General features: G+C 38.7%; 1 long non-coding RNA gene and 1 pseudogene across 2 annotated transcripts in view; one reads left to right on the top strand and one right to left on the bottom strand.

Moving 5' to 3' along the window:
- LOC309864450 overlaps window positions 1–20,725 on the top strand; it is a 101,260-nt gene that overhangs the window by 57,731 nt on the left and 22,804 nt on the right. The window lies entirely within an intron of this gene.
- On the bottom strand, window positions 3,939–5,942 carry LOC309864447 (putative ATP-dependent RNA helicase DDX5 pseudogene; annotated as a pseudogene). The gene has a single exon. The product of its transcript is annotated as a putative ATP-dependent RNA helicase DDX5 pseudogene (transcript).

The following is a 20,725-nucleotide window of genomic DNA, read 5'->3' as shown; positions in this document are numbered from 1 at the left end:
GATTGAATTATTTGATTAAAATAAATAAAAAGTGTATTTTACTTAAACATTTTTAAATATATATTTTTTTTGCTTAGTACAGCACTTTCTTTCTCCGTTTCCATGTCCTGAATTATTTCTGCATCATTAAGTTTAGCTGAGGAGCCAAAAGTCTGTCATTGCAGGGGGTTTCTGGGGTGTCACATTGAAGAAGAGAGATATTTAGAATAAGATGTCACCTTGGTCTGTTACTTGAGTGTTAGTCCAAGAAGTTATGTGAGCAGAGAAACATCAATCTGGCTGGACATCTGTCTTTCCCACTGTGTAGCAGAATCCCTGTGCAGAATCTTTAGTTGGGGATGGGCCATGGCCTCATTTCATCAGGTGTGCAGAGAGTCTCTAGAAGTTATGTGAGTCTTTCTTCACACATTGCTCAAAATCACATGAAGACTCAAAAAATATGTCCTCCGAAATTATTCTAGCCCTGGTCAGCATTATGAAGTAGGAAACTTCCTCTCTAATTGCTGTCTTTCTCTCATTGAAACTTTTTTACTTATTGTTGGTACTATTTTTGTCCCTTGTGCTCCCATCTCTGCCCCACTCATAGCTGCTACCTATGTATGGTATCTTTGCAATAACTTCTTCAAGTCACTCTATTATGCATTTTTTTCCTGGATAAAGAAATCACTAAACTGATATATTTTTCTTATTAACAAGTTATCTTTTTTTTTTTTTTTTTTTTTGCAATGTTTGCTACATCCTCTCAGCTTTCTTAAGTCTTTTGTAAAAGGGAGGAAGTTGAAGTTGAAAATCTTCCTTTCAGGGTGCCTGGGTGGCTCAGTTGGTTAAGGAGCTGACTCTTGATTCTGGCTCAAGTTATGATTCGGGGTCCTGGGATGGAGACTGATGTTGGGCTCTGCACTCAGCCGGGAGTCTGCTTGAGGATTCTCTCTCCCTCTCTCTCTGCTCCTCCCCCTGCTTGTGCATATATACATGTGCACACGCTCTCTCTTTCAAATAAATAAATATTTAAAAGGAAAACTTCCCATCAAAAACTTGATTGGGACATTTTAGTATTGATATTTTGTTTGATTTTTGGAGAAAAAAAAATTCCCAGAATATTTCTTGAAGCTCACCACTCATCTTTAAAGAAAACAATCTGTATTCTAAAGCTGAAAAGAAGTGTCAGTTTTTCCCTTTCCTTAGAACTTTTCAAATAGGAAATGTCTTTTCCAGGGTTTCACTGGATACGATGAATGGGCGGTGGTATTGGGGGTAACTGAGTGATGAGTGGTACAGAAATATTGATTAAGCTTGGAAATCAAACCAATCAGAAATAGTCATTTTCCTTACTTTAGTCCTTTTGCATCTTTTAACTTCAATCATTTTGTATCTTTCTTACCTTTTTTTAAAAGGTTTTATTTATTTATTTATTTGACAGAGATTGACACAGAGAGATCACAAGTAGGCAGAGAGGCAGGCAGAGAGAGAGAGGAAGGGAACCAGGTTCCCTGCCTAGCAGAGAACGCGATGTGGGGCTTGATCCCAGGACTCTGGGATCATGACCTGAGCCAAAGGCAGAGGCTTTAACCCACTGAGCCTCCCAGGCGCCCCATACTCTTTTTTTTTTTTTTTAAGTTTCATTTATTTGTGAGAGAGAGAAAAAGAGAGAGAGAGAGAGAGCGAGCGTGCGTGCATAAGGTGGAGGCGCAGAAGGAGAGAATCCCCAAGCAGGCTCCCTGCCAATTTCCAAGCTGATTCCACAACGCATGAGATGATGACCTGAGCTGAAACCAAGGGTTGGACACTTAACCTACTGAGTTACCCAGGTGCTCCTCGTTCTTACTCCTTGAAACCATGATGTCAGATGAAAGTATTTTATGTGATGTTAAAATTTAGCTCCATAAAAAAAAAGCACAGATAATTCCATCTTACCTTTATCTTTATATATATTCATCTTAAAATATTTACATATTTTAACAGCAGGACTTCTCAAAAATTACTTTTTCATGAAATCTTTGTGGTTCTGAATTATTAGAACCTTCCACATTCATATTCATAGCTTTTGATTCAGCCTATATGTCGGCATGTAGCAAATATCGTTTGATCCACTGATTTGTGCAATAGAAATTACTCATAGGGCCTTTTTTTTTTTTTTTTTGGATGCTGTTGCTAAGTTGTGGTGTGACCACTTCAGCTAGAACATACTCCAGACTTATGAAAATTCTCATACCCTTGTTAGTACTGTGGAAATTTTAAAGAACAACAGAAGTAGGCTTGATGCTGGTTAGAATGTGATTTCTCCTGAGAGTATTTGGAATTTGCTATGGGGTAATGAAATCTCTACCCACTACTCCAGTTCAACAAGTTTCCCCACTGGCTGGTGGGATTTTCTCACTATTTCCAGATTGCAGAGGGAAATAGGAAATAATGGAACCAAAGCATGAAACTAAAGGCTTATCTTTTGTCTGGTTGTCAGATTCAGAATAATTGAGTTGCCTGAACTGTTAGCACCAGAGCTGGCAGAGAGGATGGACAGTCTTCTGACTCTGTATCTGAACAAGGAAGTTCTGCTCCAGTAAAAAGCCTATCGGGCACGTCAGGATGAGCTTTTCCCATGTTCAGAAGCTCCTTGCACTTGGGATAGAAAAGAAACGCTACTTAGCACTACCTAGTGCTATTGAAGACAGTGAAAACAGCAATACAGTCCCTCTACCCCCATCCATTCCACAGGGCCTAAGAGTCCCATCTTATAGTGCCCTTACTTCTAGTTAGTGTCATTGACAATGTGCAAAAAGATTGAGGAGCCAAATACTTTTTTGTTCATGGACTAATAGATTGGATTATTTTGCTCTTAGAAAGAGCTCTGTAGGAAGGGAACGAACACACACAGGAGAGGTATATTTTGCCTGTGGAGTGAAAGGGAGAGACCAAAACATGGGATGCTATCTGCCCTTTGTATGTAGTCAGAGCGGGGAATGGGCAGCCCGTGAGTACCCCAGAAGCCCGTTTTTAGAATGAGTGATTCCCAATCCTTTCTCTGCTCTGATACATCATGGAAGTATCATGTTCTTCACCTATGATAAGGACTTCCTTATGACACTTACAGAAGTGGTTCTGAGCTGGGGTATAATTGGGTGTCTGTCAGATTTTGGAAAAATCCTGTGTTAATGAAATAGATGAGTAATTGTGGGTATCATGAATATAAAGCAGTAACTTCTGAGACAAAGTTTGATTTTCTATGGTTTCATTAACATGGGGAATGGGTAGAGTGAATCAGTAGGTGTTTGTTGGTTTTGCTTCAGTCAGTCTTTAAATTAGTTTGTCCTGCTGGAGACAAAGGATCCTTCAGTGGCTTGACATGATATCCTTAGAAAGGATAGCGGTACCATAACTGTACACTTTTTCTAAACTTGTGCTTCAAATTGGTTTCTGATAAATGCAAGATCGGGGAAAATGCAGAACAAAGGAAGGATACAGGAGAGTTGAGGATACTAAGGTGGAAATAAATCTGTGCAGAAGAGAAGGGAGTTGATAAAATGTGAGCAGAGTCAGAGAAGCTAGCAGTAGGGAAGATGTATCTGATAAGCATGTGTGTAGTATGTAGATACACTGTGAGTTCTCACTAATTAGTACCTTCACTAATCTTTTTATTTTCAGTCTTCAAATATTTTTTATTGGAAGACCATGCATTGCCTTCCTTTATTCTATTTCAAATCACTGTACATTTACTTTTGTGAAAACACTGCCTGCATTGTCTAGTACAAAAAAAACCCCTAAAAATTGTTTCAGGAATGTAGAGAAATATCCAGCTTAAATAGTGAAAAAGTACACCATAATTACTGCTGTACTGCCATCATTTCTGCATTTCCCATGTTTCTTAAAAAATTATCTTGTCTGATAACATACAATATAAAGAGCAGTTATGAAAAACAGACATTTACATATACTTTAAAGTCTTATTGAGAATATCCTGATGGCATTGGATAACCAATCAGAGGCACAGCTGCAGTAGCAGGATATGCATATGCCTGTTGGTTCATACCATTGTGCATATTTGGAATGTCACTCCCATATTGCTGAGTGCTATCGTAACCATTCTGGTAAGTCCCTGTTGGATTACCAGTCTTAAAATTGGTCTGTATGCGAGCAGACACAAAATTACTTCCAAAGCTCCCATTGGTATAATTTGCAGCACTGTAAACAGTGCTGACATTCTGAGTTTTTGCCCCCAAATCTCTCTTAAGCAGACTAGAGTAACCTCTGTCATAATTTCCCCTGTCTCTAAAAGTATTAAATCCACCCCTTTTGTCCACAGAGTATATCTGTCCTGACAGTCATCCTTCATGCCTCCTCTACCCCTGGAATGACCTGAATTTGAATCTCTGTATTTGACCAACTGAAGCAGCTTGGGATTAATTGCTTGATTAGCTTCCCGAAGCACAGAGATAAGGTCTCTCACTTGCTTTATGTTATTAGGTGTAAAGAAAGTGTATGCTGTGCCTGTTTTGGTACTGTGAGCAGTTCTTCCAATTCGATGAATATAATCCTCTGAGGAGTAGGGGAGTCATAATTGATGACAAATTTCATATCTTCCACATCTAGCCCTCTGGAGGCCACATCTGTAGCAATCAGAATAGCAGCTTTTCCATGTTTGAATTCATTTAGAACCCAATCACCCTCCTGTTGACTCTTGTCACCATGGACACCCATGGTGGTCCACCCATCTCTCCTCATTTTTCTAGTAAGCTCATTACATCTTTTTTGGTTTCACCAAAACCAATGGTTTTATTCTCCTTCTCACTCATGATCTCTTCCATTAGATGAATAAGTTTTTTATCCTTTTCTACATCATGACATACATCCACAATCTGAACAATGTTGTGGTTTGCACTCAGTTCTAGTGCACCAATGTTTATATGAATGTAGTCTTTCAGGAAATCTTTAGCAAGCTGTCTTACTTCTTTTGGCCAAGTTGCACTCCACATTAGGGTTTGCCTATCAGGTCTAATCTGATCCACAGTCTTCCTTATTTGAGGTTCAAAGCCCATATCAAGCATTCTATCTGCTTCATCAAGGCAAGGTAGGTAGTTCTTCTCAGATTGGTTTTCCCACACTTTAAAAAGTCAATCAGTCTTCCAGGTGTTGCAATACAAATTTCCCACTTCTCTCCAAATCATGAATCTGTGGTCCTTTGGGAGCACCACCATAGATCCAAGTGGACTTCAATCGACACACTCTGTAGTATTCGGCAGCTACTTGCTGTACCTGTTGGGCCAGTTCCCGAGTTGGTGCCAGCACCAAGCAGATAGACCCATCACCTCTCTCTAGGAATGGCTGATGGTTGATGTGGATAATAGCAGGCAGCAAGTAAGACAATGTTTTCCCAGACCCAGTCTGTGTTATTCCAACCATATCCAATCCACTTAGAGCAACAGGCCATCCCTGAGCCTGAATAGCAGTGGGTTCAGTAAAATTCTGTCTTGCAATCACATCCATGACATTTGCAGAGAAGTTTGCTTTGTAAAAATTCAGAACTGGCTTTGGGCAGTTGTGACCTCTAACTGTAATTTCCTTATTTCTTCTGTATGTCTCCACCTCTTGTGCCGTTCACCTAACCAAATCAGGGTGTTCTTGATAAAAATTCTTCTCAAATTTGGGCAGCTCATCGAGATTCCACTTCTTTTTAACTAGTTTCTCCCCAGGGTTTCCAAATTTCTTTCCAGATAGGGGCCCTGCCCTACTTCCCCCAAACCGAGGTACACCAAACCCTCGATCCTGGCTGTGGTCTCTGTCACTCGACATGGCGTCAATGGTTGCGGTTGGTGGGGAACAAAGTGGAGAGAATCAGGTGCAACAAGTCGCTGCAGGTGGCTTTGGCAGTGGCAAAGCCTTGCGGGGGTGGCAGGGGCGGAGGGGCAGTGATGACAGGAGCTGGAGCTGCTCAACAAGAGACCCGTGGAAATGAATGAGTTTACCTTCACTAATCTTATGGTTGCCCAAATACCAATAGATATTTAATGAGCACCTAATATGTGCCAGGCATTATTCTGGGTGCTAAAGATACAGCAGTAAATAAAGTAACAGAATTCCTGCCTTCAAGGAGATCACAGTTTAGTAAAAGATTTTCCAGCTCTCATTAAGTTTGAAGTGCCTGTTTATGGTAAAGAAGTTTAAATGGGAGATGCTTTGGGTAAAACATATTATTTGTCTTGGCAAAACATTCTTGAGAAGAGGTTAGGACAGTGGGGAAAAAGAAAGCATTGAATTACATTCTATCCATTTCCACCTTTCTGTCCAGTCATAGATATAAACGACAGTTCTGGCCCCTTGTTCACCCTCACATAGCTCTCTGGAATTCTTTCCCATTCTCTGAACATGAGAGAATTGAGGAGGTTATTTGGAAAGTCATTGGTCTGAGGAGTTGTTCTGCTACAGTTACCAGAGAATTCTCAAATTTCATGTGCAGAGACTGCAAGGCATCAGGGGCAAACACACTATGAGGAGTCAATTGGTGACCAGACCCCACAGATGAGAAGCATATGGAAAGTCAAATTCATGACTTGGTTCTTTAAAAAGAATAGGTTGTGGATGGATTTTAAATCTGACTCTAAATACAAAGCTAGCATCAGTGGCTGTTTTCAGGAAAACCAAAGGAAGCCAGCATTCCCCAATGTGTTAGGGAGATTGTGTGGCCTCAAGGAATGAAGCAAGAAGTTCACTCTGTCTTCTTTCTCAAACACCCGCCTGGAGCCCAGCAGAATTCTGGCTGTGCATCTTGTCCTTGGTATGCTGCCAAAGGGATTAGCGTGTCACTGTGGACTCTTTCTCTGGCCCAGGAGAATACCAGGGAAAAATCAGAGCGAAGTTCTACCTGGGATTGGGTGAGTGGGTGAAATATTCTTTATCAACAGAGAGTGTGAGAAGCCCTGATGCACAACTCACCACTCAAAATGTGGTCCTGGCTAGTTGGGAACATGCAGGTCTCAGATCCCCACAACCACCTCAGAATCAGGAGATTAAATTCGGAGCACTGGCCTAGGTAATGCATTTTCCTGCCTCTCTTTCAGTACGCCTCACTCCCACTGTCTCTTGTTCCTCATAGGCTACCCTCAAGAATGGTGTTGGTGGGTCCTGTTTGAGGTAATAGGCCACAACACTCAGTTCTTTACTAAACTGGGACTCCAAACCCAGAAGAGTCTGAGTCACAAAGAACAAAGAAATGGTTTCATTTCACACTGATCTAGAGTCTTTGCTGGTTAAACCTCAGGAAGGCCACAAAAAAGCCCTTAGACATTTTAGGGTGTGAATTTTGAATCTGTATTTCCTGACATCTGTTTGGCTGGATGACCTTCAATTTACCAAAATATGGAAACTTCATTATGGCATTCTACCCATATAATGAGGAAAACGCTGGTGTTTGTCTCAACCCCAAGCCCCTAAAGCAATACTATCCCCAACCACACTTTCCTATATAGCATTTTACACAAAAACATAAACCAAGATATTGGTTCTCCGAAAGTTAATATAAATGAAGTTTCCTTCTTATAAAAGAGGAACAATATTCAGTCCCTTTGATTATCACAAATCTCTTGAGTAGGAGTCAAAACTTTTCAGTTAAGGTTTTATCCAGCCGAAGACATTTCCTCCTCTTCAGTGTATATCCTCACCTGTTGGTAGTTGGCCAAGTATACGAGTAGTGAGAACATTGTAAGAATTCATGGCGTATCTTATATACAGTCCTGCCCTTTTAGTTCTTTGTGGGTGAAAGGTAGAGCCACCCTGGCAACTTTCATGCTATAATTGTGTTTCTTGGGTTTTCAGAAGGATGCGAGAACAAGAGTGAATTGAGAAGCGTGAGAGTGAGAAACAGAGTGAATGAGCTGAATAAAGCCCCTGTGAGTCCCAACCACATCTCTTGGTGGTAGGGATGGGAGCACAGATCATTGATTCCTTGCAGAACATGGTCTCAAAAGGAGTCTGTTATGTGCAAGGATGATGCAGCTTTCTCGGGCTGGTTTCAAACTATACAATTGTGATATTCACATATACCTTCAGTCAATATATCAATATTTTATATCATTGACTACTTTTCCTGTTTCTGTCAACTTTACTGTCTCAAACTCTTTGTGGCAAGAATGAACCTATGTCTTCCACTCAAGAATAATTGATGCTTTTTTTTTTAGAAGTAGACCAAGGTAGAGAAGCACAAGACCTTGGTATGGCTTGGTCTATTTTGGGATTAGAGTTTTTAGAATCCTCTCTATTCTACTCCTACATACTTTTTTTTTGTTTGTTTTTGTTAACATAGGTTTGGTAAATTTCATGTGCACGTGTGGGCATTTTTTCATTCCTGAGTTTTTGGCTCAATGGAGAAGTCAGTTGAGGAGCCAAATTACCAAAGAGGCTTACCATTTTTGTCATAGGAGTTTGTTTATTTCGTAATTGGGGCCCAAAGAGAAAAAGCTTAGAAATGCCCTCAAAAAATCAGATTTAGCTGATTGCTAGTTTATGCAAATCAATTTGAAAACTTTGGATAAGCATTATTTAGACAATAAAGGCAACAAAACTCTATTCAGTTGTGTCTACTCTTATACCTGACTCCCAGACTGACTGCTTTCACAGATCCTTTCAATCCTTCCAGAAACCTGAGGAGTGAACATAATAAAAAAAGAATTTCACTTAGTTACCATCTGAAAACAAGAACAGCAATGTTCATGTTTTCGGATGGTAGCTAAGTGGTAACAGCGACTCATATATTTTTATTCAAGTAAATACCCCACAGACATCTTGTTGGCATATTTTATTCTGGGGGATTGTTAGAACTGAAATTGGCCTAATGACTTAGAGACATGACTTTTATATGTGTCTCTTGAATTGAAGTTTTGGTACTAAATGCCCTGAAATGATTTGACTATAGGTATTCATGAAAATTTGCTCCTTATTGCTAATCAGAAAGACAGTCTTGGTCTCCTTTCCTTCCCCTTTCCCAATCAGATTAACTGAGGAAACATTTTAAGAAGTATTTAGTTTTAGTTAGGAAATAACATTACTAAATAAGTTTTGCTAGGTGTTGTATAATCACTGAAAGGCCCAGTTCAGGAAGCAGGAATTAGCACCTCTACTTGAGTGAATTAAAAAAAAAATGGTACAAGGCCTTAAATAACTAGAAATGATGAGGTTTGGTTAAGCCCGTAGGCAGGAAAAGAGAGGTCTGGAGGGAGAGCAACCTTGAGTTGGCAAGCATCATGAACAATTGCTAGCCCAGGATAAGCATCTTTTTATCTTGGCCTAGTGAAGTTAAAATATCAGCACAATTCAATCTAATCTGCTTCCTTCACTCCTTCACTCCAAAGACCAAATAATTTATTCAAGAAAAAAAATCCATCTAGGCCAGCCATTATACATGGCTCTGCAGTTCTTGGAAGTAAACCAACTCAGCTTTGGAAAGAGAAAACTAATCCAACTGACCACTTGAGGGAGGTGGTGGGTTATCTTATTTGGAAAAAGGAACCCAGTTCATTTTTAATAATGTGCAATTTAAAGAACTTTGAAAATCTGTGACCTGTGGAGAAGAGATCACAAGAACCCAGACAATGGCCTTTTCTCTACTTGGATCCATTCTCTAATTTTCCTATTAAAATGAGAGGAATAAAATAGATTTATTAAACACTTGTTATGGTCTAGTTGATGGATCACTTTAAAAAGAAAGACGGGGTGAAGTATGGGTAGTTTATTTTCACAAATCAGTTTTAGTTTTTTCCTACGAAATAGATGAACGAGAAGCCCATTAAAATGGTTGTTACAATTCTTCTTTTTAATTGTTTACTTTATTAAGGTGACAATACCTGACACATTGATATATGAACAGTGTTCGCTTGCCTGACATGAACATAAATTATAACATGAGAATGTGATGATCCATCAACATTGCATTCACTCACCCAGATTAAATGTAGAATTTGGAAAGAAATCAAAATTAAAGTTACATTTACTTAAACTCCCAACAGCTGTTTCTTCTTGTTTAAGGGTGGCTGAAGAAAAGTTAGCTGAGATGAAGGGTAAAATAGGTCAATTCCAGCAAAACCATTGTACTTCATCAGAGCCAAGGGAAATTAAATCATTAAAGCCAACCCTAGCTGTAAACACCATCCGTTCACTGAATTTCTTTTTTCCCAGGTATGATAGGATATGCTTAAGTGTGGTTCATTGCTTATGGATTGAAGGGTGGCATTATAAAGTCAAACTTTTCAAATTATTATAGAAATAGAAATTTTAAATTAATATTTTATTTTTTGCTAAATTTAGTACCAATATATATACTCTAGAGTCAAATCGTATAAAATATATAACGAAAAACAGCAGTATTCTGCCTTACCACTTGTCATCTCCCAACTCTTGCAGCACAAACAAAGACACTTCCAGTTTGTTTAGCTATTTCTTTTGGCCTATCTCTCCAAATGTCTCAATAACCTGTTTATACTGTTCTTTCTTATATGTGTGGAGTAAGCCTCAGATACATTCTATTGATTCCACTTATAGGAGAAAGGAATCCAGCCCTAGCCACCATCCCCATACTACTTGCCATGTTATTACCTCATGCTCTAAATACAGTTCAGTCATCATTTTAATTTAACCTATGTTCCATGTTAACTTGATTATGATTAAATAAATGCTGTATACAGCTGAGCTTAGCAGGGTGATTTGATCTCTCTTTTTCCTAATGAAATTGTTTTCCTAAATGAAAAATTGCATGCTTTTTTTCATTAACTGATTTTTATTTTTTTATTTTTTTAAAGATTTTTTTTCATTTGAAAGAGAGAGAGTAAACATGTGAGTGGGAGGTGGTTACATAGGGAGGGGCAGAGGGAAAGAGAAACTTAAGCAGACTGTGCTGAGTATGGATCCCAATGTGGTGCTTGGTCTTAGGACCCTGAGATCAGGGCCTGAGTAGGTCAGGTGCTTGATAGACTAAGCTGCCCAGGCACCCCATCATTAGCTTATTTATATATACTTCGGACTGATTCATCCCTTAGATCTCAAAGAGCTACACAACGCCTCTCAATGCGTTCACATATAATGTCCCTAGTCCCTCACATCACAGATGCTTTTTTTTTTTTTTAATTTATTTGAGAGAGAGAGCACATGAGTTGGGGTGAGGGCCAGAGGGAGAGGGAGAAGCAGACTCCCTGCTGAGCAGGGAGCCCAACACTGGCTCAATCCAAGGACCCTGAGATCATGACCTGAGCTGAAGGAAGACAACCCACTGAGCAACCCAGACACCCTACCATAGGTGTTTCTTATGCCTACTACTCAATTCTTGTCCTGGGTCTTCCCTTCACTATCAAACTGGATTTTCTTTATCCTCTCCTGTCATTGCTTCTCTTTCCTCAATCACATGCCTTTCCTGGTTTATTCTCCCCCTTTTCTGGAGTTCATTCTCAAACTGTTCCCAAGGAAAGTTGAATGAGAGGAAAACATCTTTTTCTACCTTCATATTCCATTAAGGTTTGGCTTGGCACTTTGGATGGGAATTATTTTTCCTTGGATTTCTAAAGATGTAGTTCCATTAGTTTTTATCTTCCATTTTGTTGTTATGAAGTCCGATGCTATTTGAATTCCTAATCTTGCATATGGGATCTACTTTTCCCTCTGACAGCTTTTAGAATCTTTGCTTTATTTCTGGAGTTTTGAAATTTCACAAAGCATGATGTCATTTCTCCTCTCATTTATTTTATTGGAGAGTTAATGGGACTTTTCAATTTGGAAACGCATGCTTTTTGGGATTTTTCTTTCTTTCTTTTTTTTTTTTTTGTATATTAGTTACTTGATTATTTTTTCGCTTCATGTTTTCTGTTCTTTCTAGAACTCCCATTATTCAGATATGAAACCTGAATGGTTTCTCCCATTTTCCACATTCCTTTTACTAAAGCTATTTCCCCAATTTTTCTTTTTGTTTCATTTTCTGGATTATCTTTTCCACTTTTACCTTCCACCCCTTCTGTGGAATTATTGTTTATTTTTTGCTTTAAAATCTAAATTTCAAGAGTTCTTTTATGTCCTCAGATTACTCCATGTCCAAAAACAAACAAAAAACTCCAAAGCAAACCAAACCTAGATAGCATTCTTTTGTGTTTCACCAGATAACAAAACTTTCTTTTAGCTCTCTGAAGACATTTATTATAGTTTCTCTGAAGTTTTTGTGATGAACGCTGGGAGACACCACCCAGGTCCACCTTAAAGGAAAGGCGTGGTGCCCCCACTACTAGAGGTGCTATGGGCAGAGAATTGTGTATTGTCTCAGTTTCAGAGCACTGCCTTGACCGAAGATCCCCTCCTTTCTGGGATGACCCACATCCAGTGAGTGTTCTGTGTGGGACGTGTATTCTGGGCCATGTTGGCTCCACTGGGTCAACTCTGAGAGGTTCTAGCTGCAGAGACAGAGGCTGAGCCTACCAAGGGACAGCCCCTGCGGTTTGACTTCTCCCCATGCCCTTTCCTGCTTTTGTGCCATTTAAGGACACTTCCAAGTAAACTCCATCTGACAGTCTGCTTCCAGGGAAACAGAGCTGGGATTGTTCTTTTTTTTTTATGCAATTTATTTGTTTCTCCTGTTACCTTTCTTCTGTTTATTCCTTTTAGGCTTTGACTTCCATGCTAACGGTTTTTGATTCAAACTCATTTGAAAGAGAAATTGACTAGAAACTTAAGTATGTGTGCTACCTGTGTTCTTAGGGTCACCAGGTAGAAAAAATCAGGAAATTGCTCTTTCTTTGGTGTCCATACATCTTTTCTCTTGGCCCCAGGCAGTTTCCTCCTTTCTCCTGCTTGGAGAACATAAACCTGATCAGCCTCTTTCTGGGATCTAGCGGGAGAATTCTCTAGGGGTCCCACTGTTTGTAGAAACATTTTTACATAATAGTCTAGATTTTTAGTTTGGAATCTCAGCCCCAATTTCAACTCTGCTTGGCAAACCTACCAAACTTCTGTTTTGAACTCTATGGGGAATTCTTTTTACTTGTGTTCTCTACTAGGGTGTGGGAGGGGTAACCTCAGGGTGTGCGGAATTGGAAAGTGATTTGGGCCATGTTATCTTTTCCTTGTAAAAATTGTCACCCAGTTCCTTTGTTATCAGGCGCCCCACCCTTCAGAGGCACATCTCCAATACTTGCTTCCTTCTAGGGATCTGCAGTAGGAACTGTGCTGTGGCTTTGAATTGTGTTCTTGTGGGCTTCCTCCCTGCAAAGGCTTGGAGCAAAGTCACTTGCTCCTTCTCCTTTTACTTTTCATCTTTCAACATTTTGTTGGTATCATTCACCTGCTGTGGTCCGCTTTCATCCTCTTTGTTTATGTGCGTTCAGATCTCATTTTTATTTCTTTATTGTGATTTAAGTAAGGGAATGGGTATACACACGAGCTTTGCTTAAACTAATTTGAATCAGAGTACTCTTACTATACTGAATCAGTGGCATGTGGCAACGTTGATCCTGTCTTCTGTTTTAGAAACACATTCTTGTTGGCTTCCACGACAACACATTTGCCTGATTTCTTCCGACTTTGTGGGGCTGTTCAGTCTTACAGGCTGGATTTTAATCTCTTATTTCTCCAAAGAGTATAAAAAGAAACTCAAAATGACAGTTTAAAAAAAATTATGAGCTAATACCAGAACAGGAATCTTTAGATGACATAGCTGGAAGATGAAATTTCACACATCACAAAGAATAACTGTAAGACAATTCACAAACGAAAGCAAAACACATACATTTTTGAAGATATTTATTTAAGACTCAAGCAAGTGGGAAAGGGTTTAAAATTTCTCCTTTTCTGAAATATTATTGTGAATTGCAAATGCTTGAAAAACATGAACACATTTTAATTTACAAAGCCCTAATAATTAAGGAAGAAATTTTTAAAAAAATTAACAAATGGAGATTCATGCTTTTCTTGAGTTTCTTTTCAGTTTAGACTATTTCTGTGGATTATAGAACTTTGTCAAAACCATTTTCTGGGCAACAGCATTTTTGTAAACTCTGTAATAAATAAGAATCCATATGCTTGAATCACTAATAAAACTTTAAACCTGCTTTTTTCAAAAAAGACTATACTGTCTGGTAAAATGACTAAAGATAATTTGGAATAAACAAAATAGGAAAACTACAATTTTATAGAAAAACTTAAGTGATTATATTTCTTGATCATTGGCCTACGAAATCACATTTTCAGAAATAGTAAATTTGGTCATTTTAGATAATCTACACAGATTACCTATTGTGAATATGAATCAGAAATTTAAAATATACGTGAGTATATTTTATATTTTTCAAATTGGAATTTCTTCCAGAGAGCTAGGTATTATGCACAATTAGTAAATACTTTTTTCCTTAAAATCCAAAACACAGTATTTGTAGCCATTAACTAGGTGAACCTGGTATTGCTTTCACTCATTGGATAGTTTACCATGTTTACCAAGGAAGCATTCAGCAAGGAAAATTTAATATTAGTTATAAACAAAATATTTCTTAAAACTAGTTAAATCCTTGGATTGATTACTTTAGAGAACATAACAAATTTAGGCCAGAGTTACAACATAAAGAAGTAGGAATGATACATATGCTTCCAATACAATTGTAAAATGAATAGTTGACTATTTTTCTTCAGAAATTGTATATGCGTGCAGCAGTCTGAGCCTAAGACAGGTGCAGATGCTTCGGTTACTTGTCTACAAAGTTCTATGGCTTACGAGTCATGGGAATTGCTTGTCTTAATCTGACCGCTAAAGCTCTGTCCTATTGTCTTTTCATGTAATAGAAAATGGCTTTAATGACAAAGCCCAACTAATTATAAAACTTAATTTAATAGTTTAAAGCGCAAAGAGCATTCCCTAAGCAGTAAAATCTTTTGTTTGGGAAATTTTAAACAAATTATATTTTACTTTATGTTTTATTATTTACGTAATAAGTGTTTATAAGAACACAATTTTCTCAAGATTTAAACTGCTCATTGTTCCATAAATAGGACACACATTTAGAAAGATGAGTTTTTTTAAAAGAAATATTTTAGTGATTACCTCTGGCTCAAAACATGAAACTCGTTTAGTTCTTGATGTTTCTGGAATCTTGCCCTAGATTATTTTTCAAATCTTTTCTGTAAGGTTAATGATAGGAATGTTTTCAACTCCAGTTATAGCTTGGAATTACTAATTTGAATTTAGATTTTGTGTCTGGCTAAAATTTCCTTATGGCTTAATTACCAAACTAGTAGAAATATGTTGCCCAAATTCTTTATCTCCTTTTTGTTCAAAACATTCATAATCTCAAACCTTAGTATTTGGTAGTGTACATGATGACCTATAGTCTCATTTCTGTCCCTAGTTTTGAATTCTTCTGACGGTAAACTTTCTAAGTGTTTGTTGCTCAACTTCTTTGTGGCTCCTTCCAGTAAGGGAGAAATTTATGTCAATTTTAGGCATGTGGGGTTGTGCTTGGTTCATTACCAGCTATTTTCACCTTAATACAGATTCCTACCTATGAAAGTGTTTTGTGGGTTGGACCATGAAGCAAGGAGATTTAACTTTAAAAGGTTCAGGAATAGGAATGTAAATTGACCAATGTGAACTCTGACCTAAAAGAGAAGGGCACCATTGTTCCCATGGGTTTGTGATTATGTGGTTAATAGAAAAGATTGTCAGCCATGTTGGCCCTGGGGATGGGAATGGAGTGTTCCCCAAGACTGGGATTGACATTGGTGTCCTGTGAGTTGAGAGCGTCCTGGGATTAGGCCTGTTTGCAGAACTGAGGCACTGAGATGGCTTCCTGAGCCAAAGTGCTTACTACATGTCTTTTCTTCACTGATTCCTTTATTTTAATGACTTCTTGTCAACACTCTGAGGCAAGCAATATGATCTGCTAAAAATGTACCAAGTCATCCTGTCAGAAAACAGATACTTTAAGAGTGAACTCCTTGGGGTAAGGAGGGAAATTTAGAAGAAATTGTAGACAGTTTCTACTATCAGTGAATTTACAAACTGGTAGAGATAAGAGAAGAGACAACGGACTCATAAATAAAGCACATAAAACATGAAAACATTTGTAACTTTATAGAATGAAGTATTACATACTGACATAAACTCTAGAACTCATGCATTCATCAAAGCAGACTGAGGTTGAGAAAGTTTCTACAAAAGAGAGGAAAAGTGTGATTTTTCAGGTTTGGGGAAGAGTTTGAGGTGGGGCAGGGAGGAAAAAGTGTTCTTTAGAGGGGCAGGAGTATCCTGAGATGACCAAAGAGTGGAAGGGTAAGGAAGCTTATCTGTGCTCAAGAGACTTGCTTGGGCAGCCTTTCTTCTTATTTCCCTCCACTTTCTGGTGGTCTTATCTTTAAGAAAATTGGGGTCCTTCCTACCGCTCAAGGGGATCTGGCACAGAATTGTTTTGCCTTCATGTGGGCTAATGGGGTTTAATTGTTGAAGCCTCCAGCAATCTCTTTTGAATCACTTCTTGTCATCTTCCCCTGTGGGAAGATGAGAGTCTCTCCTGGCTTGAGCCCCCACCCCAACCAGGACTATGGCTCCCTGCTGAGGATTTAGGCTCTTTCTCTTGAGCACCTATGATGTGGCAATACTTTTCCTCCTGAGGTGAGATCTCTGCCTTCACTCCTGGTACAGGTGGGCAGACAGCTTTAAAAATTCATGCTTAGCGAAATAAGTCAAGCGGAGAAAGACAACTATCATATGATCTCCCTGATATGAGGAAGTGGTGATGCAACATGGGGGCTTAAGTGGGTATGAGAAGAATAAATGAAAGAAAATGGGATTGGGAGGGAGACAAACCATAAGTGACTCTTAATCTCACAAAACAAACTGAGGGTTGCTGGGGGGAGGGGGTTGGGGAAAAGGGGGTGGGATTATGGACATTGGGGAGGGTATGTGCTTTGGTGAGTGCTGTGAAGTGTGTAAACCTGGTGATTCACAGACCTGTACCCCTGGGGATAAAAATATATGTTTATAAAAAATAAAAAATTATAAAAAAAAAATTCACTCTTAGAAGAGTCATTATTAGGACTCTCAGGGCTCTGGGGCTGTCTTGATGACATGAACCAAATCATTGCCCGTGTCTTTAGACCCTCAGATCTCCTTTGTTGTTTGTAGTTTCTGCCTAGTCACTAGGTATCAGCCCAGCTGCACCTATTGAGAATGACTTTGTATATTCTGTAATTAAAAAGCCCAACTTCAAACACATTTTTAACTGGGGCTGTTGTACTCTGTACAAGTGACACTTTACCTACCCCCCAACAGGGAGGTGAGGTTGGTGTCACTAGGAAGCCTTAACAACAAAGGAATTCACACACCCCTCCCCCTCCCAACACTACTCCCCCTCACACTGCAGACTTCTTGAACTGATTTATGACATTTCCTAATATAGCAGGGGTAAGATGACTTATTTTGAAAATAGAATTAAAACTTTCCCTTTTTAGGAGCAAGCACCACTTTGGCAACACCATCAGCCCCAAGCACATTAGTCCTTATGGTCAAAACATTAACAGGGTGCTTTGTTAACAAAATGATCAGGTCATGATAAGGCCAACAAAGGAACTGTAAGACTTTATGAGCTGAGTCTTTCCAAATAGGGCTCCAAGTCAAAAGTACTGAGAGTAAAAACTTTCTCCTGTAAACAACGCCTGAGCCAGCTGGGGTAAGAGTTTTCATGAGTAGGCAGAGGTGTCAGGGTGTTGTGTTGACGCAAACGAGCCACCTCATGAAAAGTAGGAAACAAGGGATAGGTCCACAAAGTATGCAGCTCTCTGAGATCTATGAGTAAAAGATCTGAGATAGGCTCATTAATTAGCCTTCTTGGGTAACATAGGAGAGTGGGGAGCCCTTTAAAGAGGTCCCAGGGAGTGCTAAGTGCTGGGGAAGTTTACTGCCATGCTCATAAACAATGGCACTAGACAGGGAATTGAAATGAGGTCCTGTGGGCTACAGACCACCTGCTCTGTGCACTCATCTCTGTGAAACCTTCCCTGCCCCTAAACACTCATTACTTTCCTACTCTAGCATCTCCGGGTTTTAAACAAGAACTCTAGATTAATTCTTAGTCTTTACATGGTGCTTTGTCTTTTAATGAGAGGGAGAGAGTGACAGTGAGAAGATAGGGAGATGGTGGGGTGGGTGGGGACTGATCCCAATAAGCTGGGAGAGAGACATCTGTAGTTCTCAGTGCAAATCCTGGCTCTGACTGGGATCTTGTTAGATAATCATGAAACCTCTCTAGGGCCCTGTTTTGCCATCTGTAAAATGAGGACACAATGAGATGTTACTTTGTTTTTAAAAATCACTTGTAACCTCTTATATTTGCTAGTGCCCTAACACATCTCATTTGGCTTTATAATAGTCTTTGAAGTAGGCATAATAGAAAACATTCTCTCTGCCTTAAAAAGGAGGAATAGGGGATTCAGAGCCGTCAAGTAATTAGCTTATGAACCACAGCAAACATGTGGCACAAACTGGGGCAAGAACCCAGGTCTTTTGATTTCTAGTTCTTTCTACACATCTCAAAAATTGTAATTTAAATAGTCTAGATTTCCTCTTTGAATGAAGTACTTGAAGGCAAGGAGAGCATTCTATGTATCTAGTATGTAACTATTCTGTATCTGGCTGGAATTCACCACAGCGTAATAAATATTAGTCACTGAAGCTTTTAGGAGCTTAGGTGACAATGTTCTCACTTTGAAGTCGAGTATAATACTGATAATAGTTAGAAATTTTTGAACTGATACACTGTGCTACATAACAATATGTACATTATCTCATTTATTGTTTCTCATGTTGAAGGTGAAGACCCGGAAGCTCAATGGCAAGTCACACAACCAATATCGTAGAGATGGGATACAGACTTCAGGCTGCCTGTTTCCTGGGGTTTCAGTCATTCATCTCTCTGACCTTTCTTTCTCTATGTATCTTATTCTCAGTGCTTCCTCCAGGTGAGAATTCATACCCTTTTTGACCCACTGAATTGGAAAATAGCCGAGAAAGTTTATAGGCCCAGTAGGTGTTGGGGGAGGATTTCTGTGGGACTTGTGGGTTCTAAGAGTGGGAGAGAATTGTTCCTGGATCTTTGGTAGAGTTGCTGTGGAGAACTGAGAGGAGGCATAGTAGGTAGGGAAAGTAGAGCTACAGGGAGCCTCAGAAAGCACTCCCTTGCCTCAAAGCAGGACACAGGGATAGTAGCTAATCAGGGATCAAGGACAAAGGAGTGATGGACATTCCAGTGGCAATCTGTGAGGACAGATGTTAGAGAGCTGGGCCCCTCCCTCACTCCCTGATGAGGTGGCATGAGAACACACCCTGTGGCACAGTTCTGGGGGTGGGAAGTGACCTCCTGGAAGTTTGAGGTTTACTTGTATGTTCATCCTGGTGGAACTGGGGCTTAGAGTCAGAGAATAATTTAAGATATAGAAATGAAAAATTTTGATTTCTAGCATATTTGTTATGATAGATGAAGATAAATATTTTCTACAGAAGATTTCACAGTACTTCATGTGGACATAAATGGTGGAGAAATTGCATCACTGTTCAGTGACCTATACTTTAGGCATCTGCACTTAAAAGAACACATGCCACAGGATTCAATACGATATTGATGTTGTTGCTATCAATTCGCATCTGTCCTTTGAAATTAATGTTGTAACTTTGATTTTTACTGGTTTATTATTTCATTTAACTTAATATTAGTTGTAATGTTATTTGGCTCTATATTTTCATGAATTCTAAAATACTTACAACTGCTTTATGTTTACACATATTTAAACAACATTAAGTATATTCAATATCAACATGAGTCCCTGAAATTATTTCCTTCTTCATGGCTCACTGAAATTTGAGGAACAATGTTATAATTCAAAGGAACGATTCTAATTATAGTTGTTGTAGTTCAAAAAGTAGGAGAAAATGGGGTAGGTCAGTAGGAGAGGTATTTTGGGGGTTCTCTATTCAAAATGTTATGCAGATAGCTTAGATTTGTGCTGAAATATTTATTTGGTAATGAAGATTTACCTCTAAGTGAAGAGTAAAGTCACTGAAGCCCAGAAATAGACTTGCACATATACCATCAATTGCTGATCCTTCAGACACCCAGTCAGTGGGGAATTCATCAGGCAAAGGAAAGTCTGTTCACCAAATGGTGATAGAACAATTGGTTATTTATATGGAAAATGTGAACTTCAACTTTTACCTCATATTATAAATAAAAACGAGTAAGAGATGGATCATAGAATACATGTAAAAGTTAGAACCATGAATCACCTAGAAGAAAACATAGGAGAATGTCTTTGCAGCCTTGAGATAATCAAAGATTTCTTATGACACAAAAAGCACAAATTATGAAAGAAAAAAATTTCTAAAATACACTTCTTCAAAATTAAGTCTGTTTAACTCAAGACACCACCACCAAAAAAAAAAAAAAAAAAAAAAAAAAAAAAAAAAAAAGAAAGAAAGAAAGAAAAAAAGAAAAAATGAAGAAGTAAGCCACAGACCAGCAGAAAGTATTCACAATTCATATATCTGACAATGGACTCACATGCAGTATAGATGAAGATTTCCTATAAATTGAAATGAGAAGTCTACTCAATAGAAAATGGGCAAAAGCCTTGAACAAGCACTTCACAAAAGAAGATATAAAAATGACCAATAAACATATAAAAGGGGCTTAAAATTGTTAGTAATTAGAAAATTTAACTTAAAACCATGATG

Source organism: Mustela nivalis (genome assembly GCF_964662115.1).
Source record: "Mustela nivalis genome assembly, chromosome: 5".
In the NCBI taxonomy this organism is placed as follows: domain Eukaryota; kingdom Metazoa; phylum Chordata; class Mammalia; order Carnivora; family Mustelidae; genus Mustela; species Mustela nivalis.
This window is presented reverse-complemented; position numbering and strand designations above follow the sequence as displayed.